Source organism: Hyla sarda, chromosome 3, assembly GCF_029499605.1.
Source record: "Hyla sarda isolate aHylSar1 chromosome 3, aHylSar1.hap1, whole genome shotgun sequence".
NCBI lineage: Eukaryota > Metazoa > Chordata > Amphibia > Anura > Hylidae > Hyla > Hyla sarda.
This window is the reverse complement of record NC_079191.1, coordinates 16,023,929-16,035,015: the sequence shown is the minus strand read 5'-3', so window position 1 is coordinate 16,035,015 and position 11,087 is coordinate 16,023,929.

The window sequence follows — 11,087 nt, the reverse complement described above, 5'->3', positions numbered from 1 at the left end:
TTGAGGCCACCCCCTCGTGACATCACGCCCGCCCCCTTGTGACGTCACGCCCTCCCCCTCAACGAAAGTCTATGGGAAGGGGGAGTGACAGCAGTCACACCCCCTTCCCATAGACTTTCGTTGAGGGGGCGGGCGTGATGTCACGAGGGGGCAGCTTTGGCTTTGAACACGGAAGCCCGCACACAGCGTCTGGAGTAATAAACTTCCGGACGCTGCGAGCGGAGCTCCGGAAGACAGGGCAGTGGAGAACCCTTTAAAGCCTTAGCACTTTAAATTTTCCATCTACAGTTATATGAGGGCTTTTTTTTTTTTACAAGACTAGTTGTAATGACACCTTTAATAACGAAAATAATATATATATATATATATATATATATATATATACATACAGTGATCCCTCAACTTACAATGGCCTCAACATACAATAGTTTCAACATACAATGGTCTTTTCTGGACCATTGTAAGTTGAAACCAGACTCAACATACAATGCTACGGACAGTCCAGATCTGTGATACCTGCTTATATTTTTTATTTAACAATCTCATGCTCTTACATGTATATTGATATATTTTGATGGAGATATAGTCATTAAGTGAGGGACATGACCCTGAGTGGGCACTAAATAAATCCCCAAACACTATTTTTATGCTTTACAGGTTTTAATTATCAGTATAATTCTTTCTTTCTTTTTTTGTTATTTTGTAGTTTGTATAATTTTATTTGTCATTTTTTATTTTATTTTTACTAATTTTTTATTTGTTATGTTCATTATATTTTCTTAATTTTCATTTACTTTTATCATCTTGACATCCGTTGGTAGAGGTGTGTTGGCCTGAGTATACAGTGATCCCCCGACTTATGATGGCCCCGACATATGATCATTTCAACATATGATGGCCTCTCAGAGCCCATCGTATGTTGAAGGCAGCCTCGACATATGATGCTGCTGTGTGTTGGGGCCATTGTACAAACAGCTATCTGACAGCGCTGACAACTTCAGCAAATGACAGATAGTTGTATAATGTGCCCCGTGTGCCCCGTTCTGCCTCCTGTTACTCACATGCTGTCCTGCTAACTCATACAGGCTTCCACTGTGAGCTCCGTGTAAGCCCCGCCCCCCCAGTGCAGCCATAGCCAATAGCCTGCAGCATCTTGCTACAGGCATCCAATGAGCTGCTCCCCTTCCTTTCCTATAGAGCTGTAGTCGGCAGGATGGTAATGGAGGACATTCTGTCCCCCCTGAAGGTATTTAAAGAACTGTACAGTACTGTATGCGATGTCACACATCACATACAATACATAGACACACTATACACCCCATACATCAATGTTTTCCTATCAGTGTGCCTCCAGCTGTTGCAAAACTATAACTCCCAGCATGCCCAGACAGTCAATGGCTGTACATGCATGCTGGGAGTTGTAGTTGTGCAACAGCTGGCGGCACCCTGGTTTGTTAAACACTCCCCATACACTCCACATACAATGGTCATCCCAGAACCAATTAGCAGTTTCCCATAGAGATATGTATTCAACATACAATGGTTCCGAGGCCCCAGAACCAATTACCATTTTTACATAGACATATGTACTCGACATATGATGGTTTCAACATATGATGGTTCTCCTGGAACCAATTAATATCATATGTTGAGGGACCACTGTATATATATATATATATATATATATATATATATATATGTATGAGTCTATGGTGCTACTTAATTGTTAGCACACTCCCAATTTGGCTGTAGTGGGAACTCCGGCGAACCGGGGATTCCTAATAGAACCTAATAGGATTTGCTCCTGCTCTGGACAGTTCCTGACACGGACAGAGGTGTCAACAGAGAGCACTGTGGTCAGACTGAAATGAAATTCAAAAAGAAAACAATTTCCTCTGTAGCATACAGCTGCTAAAAAGTACTGGAAGGGTAAAGATTTTTTTAATAGAAGTCATTTACAAATCTGTTTAACTTTCTGGCACCAGTTGATTTAAAAAAAAATAATAAAATGTTTTAAACCGGAGTACCCCTTTAACCCCTTAAGGACCCAGCCATTTTACACCTTAGGACCCGGCCATTTTTTGCACATCTGACCACTGTCACTGTAAACATTAATAACTCTGGAATGCTTTTAGTTATCATTCTGATTCCGAGATTGTAAAATTTGGTGGTAACTTGCATCCTTTCTTGGTGAAAAATCCCAAAATTTTATGAAAAATTAGAAAATTTAGCATTTTTCTAACTTTGAAGCTCTCTGCTTGTAAGGAAAAGGGATATTCCCCCCAAAAATTTGTATTCCCATATACAATATGTCTACTTTATGTTTGCATCATAAAATTGATGTGTTTTTACTTTTGGAAGACACCAGAGGGCTTCAAAGTTCAGCAGCAATTTTCCAATTTTTCACAAAATTTTCAAACTCACTATTTTTCAGGGACCAGTTCAGGTTTGAAGTGGATTTGAAGGGTCTTCATATTAGAAATACCCCACAAATGACCCCATTATAAAAACTGCACCCCCCAAAGTAATTAAAATGACATTCAGTCAGCGTTTTAACCCTTTAGGTGTTTCACAGGAATAGCAGCAAAGTGAAGGAGAAAATTCACAATCTTCATTTTTTACACTTGCATGTTCTTGTAGACCCAATTTTTGCATTGTTAGAAGGGGAAAAAGGAGAAAATGTATACTTATATTTGTAGCCCAATTTCTCTCGAGTAAGCACATACCTCATATGTCTATGTAAAGTGTTCGGTGGGCGCAGTAGAGGGCTCAGAAGCGAAGGAGCGACAAGGGGATTTTGGAGAGAACATTTTTCTGAAATGGTTTTTTGGGGGCATGTTGCATTTAGAAAGCCCCTATGTTGCCAGAACAGCAAAAAAAAAATCGCATGCCATACCATTTAGGAAACTAGACCTCTTGAGGAAAGTAACAAGGAATAAAGTGAGCCTTAATACCTCACAGGGGTTTCACGACACTTCCATATGTAAAAAAAAAAAATATTTTCACTAAAATGTGTTTCCCCCCAAATTTCACATTTTTACAAGGGTTAATAGCAGAAAATACCACCCCAAATTTGTAACCCCATCTCTTCTGAGTATGGAGGTACCCATAAGTGGACGTCAAGGGCACTGCAGGAGCGCCACAATGCTCAGAAGAGAAGGAGTTACATTTGCAAACTTTGCTGAAATGGGGGGGACATGTCGCATTTAGGAAGCCCCTGTGGTGCCCGTGTTTTCCGCATGGCATTATATGGCTTGAGGACTTGATCTGAGAGATCAACTCCCCCCATATACTGATTGTAGTCCAGAATACAATCGGGCTTGAGGACCGTTCCCAGGGTACCTTGCACAGGGACAGGGGTGCTGCCGTTCCCATGAATAGTGGTGAGTATAAGGACATCCCTCTTATCCTTATACTTCCCCAACAACAGGTTATCATGGGTCAGGGCACGGGACTCACCCTTGGGGATAGGTGTCTGGACCAAATTTAGAGAGAGGTCTCTTTGGTTCTTCCGCACGGTCCCACAAGCGGACGTGGATCTAGCGGAAAGGGATTGGAACAGAGGGATGCTGGTATAAAAGTTATCCACGTATACGTGGAAACCCTTATCCAGCAATGGGTGCATAAGGTCCCAAACGATTTCCCGCTAACACCCAGAGTGGGGGGACATTCTGGGGGTTCAATACGGGAATCTTGTCCCTCATATACTCTAAACCTGCAAGTGTACCCGGAGGTACTCTCACAAAGTTTATATAGCTTCACGCCATACCGCGCCCGCTTCGAGGGAATATACTGGCGGAAGATGAGTCTCCCCTTAAAACTGATGAGAGACTCATCTACCGAGAGGTCCCTGCGCGGTACGTAGGCCTCCAAAAATTTGGCCCCAAAGTGATCGATGACCGGCCTCACTTTGTAAAGCCGGTCATGGGCGGGATCACCTCGGGGTGGACATGCCGCATTATCTGCATAATGCAGGCATTTCCGAATGGCCTCGTACCGCTTCCGTGTCATCGCCATACTGTAAAGCGGGGTCTGGTAGAGGACGTCCCCGCTCCAGTAATGACAAGCACTTGGTTTTTTGACCAGGCCCATATGCAGCGTGAGGCCCCAAAATGTCCTCATTTCCGCTGCATCAATGGCGCGCCATTCATTGGACCTGGCCAAAAACGAATCTGGGTGGTGGGCAATGAACTGCTGGGTATACAAGTTCGTTTGCTCCACCATGTGATTGACCAGGCTGTCACTGAAAAAAAACTTTAAAAAGTCCAGATCAGTGAAGCCAGCCGTGTCAATCCGGATTCCTGAGTCGCCAACAAACTCAGGAATCCGTGGCTGATAATCCTCTGGGGGGCTACAGACAGGGTCATCGGAAGGGGGCTCCGGTGCACTTGTCTGGGGGGCCGGACTCCTATTACGAGCAGCATTGCCACTCGTACTAGTGTCGGCCACTGGGTCACTCTCATGGGGGGTGCGTGGCCTCGCCTGGCGGCATCTCCGCCGCCGTACAGGGGGCTCATCATCACTACTAGATGATGAGGAGGACGATGAAGAACACAAAAATGTAGGATCCTCATCGTCCTCACTGGCAGATTCGGAGTCGGAGGCTAAAAAAGCGTATGCCTCCGTTGCCGAAAATGCCCGGCGGGCCATCGCCTTTTTTCTACGGTGGTGGGGGAGGGGGCAGTGGCGGGGGGGGGGGGGGGGGGGGGTGCGGGGGGGGGCGGGGAAGTATGTACTGTGTGGTGCTTGGTGTAAAAAGTGTAATAACAGTAATAGGAAAAAAATAAAAAGCTGCGGCCAAAAAAAAAAGGGGTGAACCCCTAATAGGACCTGGGGTAAGGGATCAGACCCTAATAGGACCCTGGGGGACCTATTAGGGGGTCAGGGGAGGGATTTCTTTTTAATTAAAAAAATAAATAAATAAATAAAAAAAAGATGCAGCCAAAAAAAAAAGGGGGATGGCGCACGCAGCTCCCTGAACCCCTAATAGGATCCGGGGTCAGGGATCAGACCCTAATAGGACCCTGAGGACCTATTAGGGGGTTGGAGGGGGTACTTTTTTTTTTTTTTTTACTTTTTTTAAAACTTTTATTTAACTTTTTTTAACTGATTTACTCCTACCTTTCCCTGCAAACCGCTGTCCCTATTCTAAGGCTCCTGAGGGGGCTCCGGAGCTCCGAGGGGGGTTCCACGTCTTCTTCTCATTGCTGCACCCACTGACTGAACGAAGAGAGCGGGTGTAGCAGCTGGAAGGAGCCGTTAACCCCTCCTCTGCCGCTCTGCTATTGGCTGGACGATCGCCGACCGTATTGTTACCGCTCCCCGAAAGACCCGAATCGCCGAAGATCGCTTGCGTGATCGCCCGGGACCCCCCTCGGCATTTGCACGGCATGCCTGCTGAAGGATATCAGCAGACATGCGTTCCGATCTCTGCCCGGAGCGCGTCAGGGACCATAATACGCTAGGACGTCCTTAAAGCCCAGGGTGTCAGGACATCCCCTGACGTCCTGGGTCCTTAAGGGGTTAAAAGAATTTCCTCTGTAGCATACAGCAGCTGCTAAGTACTGGAAGGGTTAAGATTTTTTTTTAATAGAAGTAATTCACTAATTCTGTTTAACTTCCTGGACCCAGTTGATATGAAAGAATTTGTTTTCCACCGGAGTACCCCTTTAAATTGCATCTGATGTACAAGTATTGAATTGTTTCCTTGTAATCTAGTTAAGCAACGGGGAACATTCTTTGTTTCTTTCCTCCTAATGTGTTCATTTGATCAGATCTGGTCACAAGGGTTTCCATTTAGTTAGGTAATTATCAGATTATAGTGAATATTAAACACCTATAGAAAACCGTAAAAAATATGGTTTCCCAAATGCATCCAAATGTAACCAAGAACCTACTGATAAATTTATGCAGGAAAAAGTAATGAACCAGATAACATGGTAATGTATTATATAATTGCTGTATGGCTCAATTAATAATACACGTAAAATCCATTAACCCCTTCATGACCCAGCCCATTTTCACCTTCATGACCTGGGCATTTTTTGCACATCTGACCACTGTCACTTTAAACATTAATAACTCTGGAATGCTTTTACTTATTATTCTGTTTCCGAGATTGTTTTTTCGTGACATATTCTACTTTATGTTATTGGTAAAATTTCACTGATATTTGTATCCTTTCTTGGTAAAAAATCTAAAAATTTCATGAAAATTTAGAAAATTTTGCATTTTTCTAACTTTGAAAGTCTCTGCTTGAAAGGAAAATGGATATTCCAAATAAATTACATATTGATTCACATATACAATATGTCTACTTTATGTTTGCATTAAAAAATTGACAAGTTTTTACTTTTGGAAGACACCAGAGGGCTTCAAAGTTCCGCAGCAATTTTCCAATTTTTCTCAAGATTTTCAAAATCGTAATTTTTCAGGGCCCAGTTCAGGTTGGAAGTGGATTTTAAGGATCTTCATATTAGAAATACCCCATAAATGACCACATTATAAAAACTGCACCCCCCAAAGTATTCAAAATTACATTCAGTAAGTGTTTTAACCCTTTAGGTGTTTCACAGGAATAGCAGCAAAGTGAAGGAGAAAATTCTAAATCTTAATTTTTTACACTCGCATTTTCTTGTAGACCCAGTTTTTGAATTTTTACAAGGGGTAAAAGGAGAGAAATCACCCTAAAATTGGTAACCCAATTTCTCTTGAGTAAGGAAATACCTCATATGCGTATGTAAAATGTTCGGCGGGCGCAGTAGAGGGCTCAGAAGGGAAGGAGCGACAATGGGATTTTGGAGAGTGAGTTTTTCTGAAAGGGTTTTTGGGGGGCATGTCCCATTTAGGAAGCCCCTATGGTGCCAGAACAGTGGACCCCCCCCACATGTGACCCCATTTTGGAAACTATACCCCTCATGGAATTTAATAAGGGGTGCAGTGAGCATTTACACCCCACTGGCGTTTGACAGATATTTGAAACAGCGGACTGTGCAAATCAAAAATTTTATTTTTCATTTTCACAGACCACTGTTCCAAAAATCTGTCATACACCAGTGGGGTGTAAATTCTCACTGCACCCCTTATTACATTCCGTGAGGGGTGTAGTTTCCAAAATGGGGTCACATGTGGATATTTATTGTTTTGCGTTTGTCAGAACTGCTGTAACAAATCAGCCACCCCTGTGCAAATCGCCTCAAATGTACATGGTGCACTCTCCCTTCTGGGCCTTGTTGTGCGCCCCCAGAGCACTTTGCGCCCACATATGGGGTATCTCCGTAGTCGGGAGAAATTGCGTTACAAATTTAGAGGGTCTTTTTTCCCTTTTACCTCTTGTGAAAATGAAAAGTATAGGGCAACACCAGCATGTCAGTGTAAAAAATTTATTTTTTTACACTAACATGCTGGTGTAGACCCCAACTTCACCTTTTCATAAGGGGTTAAAGAAGAAAAAGCCCCCCAAAATTTGTAAGGCAATTTCTCCCGAGTACAGCGATACCCCATATGTGTCCCAAAACTGTTGCCCTGAAATACGACAGGGCTCCAAAGTGAGAGAGCGCCATGCGCATTTGAGGCCTGAATTAGGGATTTGCATAGGGGTGGACATAGGGGTATTCTACGCCAGTGATTCCCAAACAGGGTGCCTCCAGCTGTTGCAAAACTCCCAGCATGCCTGGACAGTCAATGGCTGTCCGGCAATACTGGGAGTTATTATTTTGCAACAGTTGGAGGCTCCGTTTTGGAAACAGTAGCGTACCAGACGTTTTTCATTTTTTGGGGGGAGGGGGGCTGTGTAGGGATAATGTGTATATGTAGTGTTTTTTACTTTTTATTTTAGGTTAGTGTCAGTGTAGTGTAGTGTTTTTAGGGTACAGTCACATGGGCAGAAGTTCACAGCAAGTTTGCCACTGGAAGTTTGAGCTGCAGCGCAAAATTTGCGCCATCTCAAACTTGCAGCACTCACTGTAAACTTCCGCCCATGTGAGTGTACCCTGTACATTCACATTGGGGGGAGGGGGCAAACATCCAGCTGTTGCAAACTCCGAGCATGCCCTTTGGCTGTCCGTGCATGCTGGGAGTTGTAGTTTTGTAACAGCTGGAGGAACACTGGTTTGGAAACACTAAGTTAAGTAATAAACTTTCAAGTGTTTTGCAACCAAACTTAGTGTTTCCAAACCAGTGTGCCTCCAGCTGTTGCAAAACTACAACTCCCAGCATGCATGGTCTGTCAGTGCATGCTGGGAGTTATAGTTTTGCAACAATTGCAACAGCTGGAGGCACTGAGGTAGGAAACGGACAATGTTTCCCAACTAGTGTGCCTCCAGTTGTTGCAAAACTACAACTCCCAGCATGCCCAGACTGCCAAGGCATGCTGGAAGTTGTAGTTCGGCAATATCTGAAGGATCAGATGTTGCCGAACTACAACTTCCAGCATGCTTGGGCAGTCTGGGCATGCTGGGAGTTGTAGTTTTGCAACATCTGGAGGTCCACAGTTTGGAGACCACTGTATAATGGTCTCCAATCTGTGCTCTTCCAGATGTTAGAGAACTACAACTCCCAGCATGCCTGGACAGACTGAGCATGCTGAGATTTGTAGTTTTGCAACATCTGGAAGAGCACAGATTGGAGACCATTATACAGTGGTCTCCAAACTGTGGACCTCCAGATGTTGCAAAACTACAACTCCCAGCATGCCCAGAAAGCCAAAGGCTGTCTGGGCATGCTGGGAGTTGCAGTTTTGAAACTCTCAGAGGCAGCAGTGAGATCGCTTTACGGCGATCTCACTGCTGCCAATGAAGATGCCGCACTGCTGCCGGAAACTCACCTCCGGGACGCAGCGCAGCCAGGACCGCACGGAGGACGCCGGGACCGCACGGAGGACGCCGGGACCGCTCGGGACACCGCTCCGACGGGTAAGTGACGCCGGGGGACGGGTCAGGGACACTTAGCAGAGCGGTGTGTGTCCCGATCCCCGTGATCGGGACTCACACACCGCGCTGCTAAGTATTCTGATAGCGAAACGCTGCTATCAGCTAGTCAGATTTGACCAGCTGATAGCAGCGATCGCTGGGGGGGGATGAAACCCCCCGTGGTCGCATGGTAAGATGGCTGGCTATCAGTGACAGCCACCATCTTTCCGGGCGCTGCGGGGTGCCGCGAGTAGCGGCAGTAATGTCCATGACGTACCTGTATGTCATGGGTCGGGAACACCTTGCCACCCATGACGTACAGGTATGTCATAGGTCGGGAAGGGGTTAAAGGGGTACTACCGTGCTGACAACTTATCCCCTATCTAAAGGATAGGGAATAAGTTGCCTGATCGCGCGGGGTCCCGACGATGGGGACCCCCGCGATCTCGCACGCAGCACACCGCTCTCATCAGGCCCTGGAGCGATACGGGCCCGAAGTATCGTGATGTCACGGCTCCGCCCCCATGTGACGTCATGCTCCGCCCCTCAATGTAAGTCTATGGCAGGGGGCGAGACAGCTGTCTCGCCCCCTGCCATAGACTTGCATTGAGGGGCGGAGCGTGATGTCACACGGGGGCGGAGCTGTGACGTCATGATCTCCGGCCCCGTCATCAGACCCGGAGCGGATGTTCGCTCCGGGGCCTGATGAGAGCGGGGTGCTGCGTGCGAGATAGCGGGGGTCCCCAGCGGCGTGACCCCACGCGATCAGGCAACTTATCCTGTATCCTTTAGATAGGGGATAAGTTGTCAGCACGGTAGTACGCCAAATCAAAAAGACAGGAAATGAGATTGGTAGACAGGAAAATAAGTACAATAAAGTAAAGTAAATACACACATATACACCTATATAATGTATAAAATTATAAACAAAAATGAGGTAGAAATGTCAGTACCAAGTATTACACCTCAACAATATATACTCCTTGTGGCGTTGCCCATATGGTCTCCAGACTATCATTGCATCTGAGACAAAAGCGGACTCCTCACTGACCTCTATTCCAGCCTCCATTGCCGTCTTGCTCTGCACCATGATACTTTTCGGGGAAGGTAAAGGGGAACTCCGCCCCCTAGACATCTTATCCCCTATCCAAAGGATAGGGGTTAAAGGGGTACTCCGGTGGAAAAAAAAAATTTTTTTAATCAACTGGTGCCAGAAAGTTAAACAGATTTGTAAATGACTTCTATTAAAAATTCTTTACCCTTCCAGTACTTTTTAGCAGCTGTATGCTACAGAGGAAATTATTTTTTCTTTTTTGAATCTCTTTTTCGTCTTGTCCACAGTGCTCTCTGCTGACACCTCTGTCCGTGTCAGGAACTGTCCAGAGCAGCATAGGTTTCCAATGGGGATTTTCTCCTGCTCTGCACTGTTCCTGATACGGGCATCGGGTGTCAGCAGAGAGCACTGTGGACAAGACAAAAAAAGAAATTCAAAAAGAAAATATTTTCCTCTGTAGCATACAGCTGCTAAAAAGTACTGGAAGGGTAAAAATTTTAAAATTTAAGTCATTAACAAATCTGTTTAACTTTTTGGCACCAGTTGATTAAAAAAAAAAAAAAATGGTTTTCCACCGGAGTACCCCTTTAAGATGTCTGATCGTGGGGGTCCCCAGCGGCGCGACCCCCACGATCCGACATCTTAAAGGGGTACTCCGGTGGAATTTTTTTTTTTTTTAAATCAATTGATGCCAAAAAGTTAAAGAGTTTGCGACACCCCAGACATCCGGTGCACAGGGCAAACTTTGCTCCGTGCTGGATGACTGGCGATGCGGGGTGAAGGCTCGTGACGTCACGGCCACTTCCCCTCAATGCAAGTCTATGGGAGGGGGCGTGACGGACATCACGCCCCCTCCCATTGACTTGCATTGAGGGGACGTGGCTGTGACGTCACTAGCGCGCGTGGCCGTGATGTCAAGAGCCTCCGGTGCTGCACCCGACACTCAAGACAAACGCTGGATGCTGCAGGGAGATCGCGGGGATTGGCCGGACCCCCGCGATCAGATATCTTATCCCCTATCCAATAAGATGTCTAGGAGCGGAGTACCCCTTTAATGGACACCTGTAGATGGACATTTGTGTCGTAGCCCAGTGTTATGCAAGCTCCTCCTGATGGTTGTACGG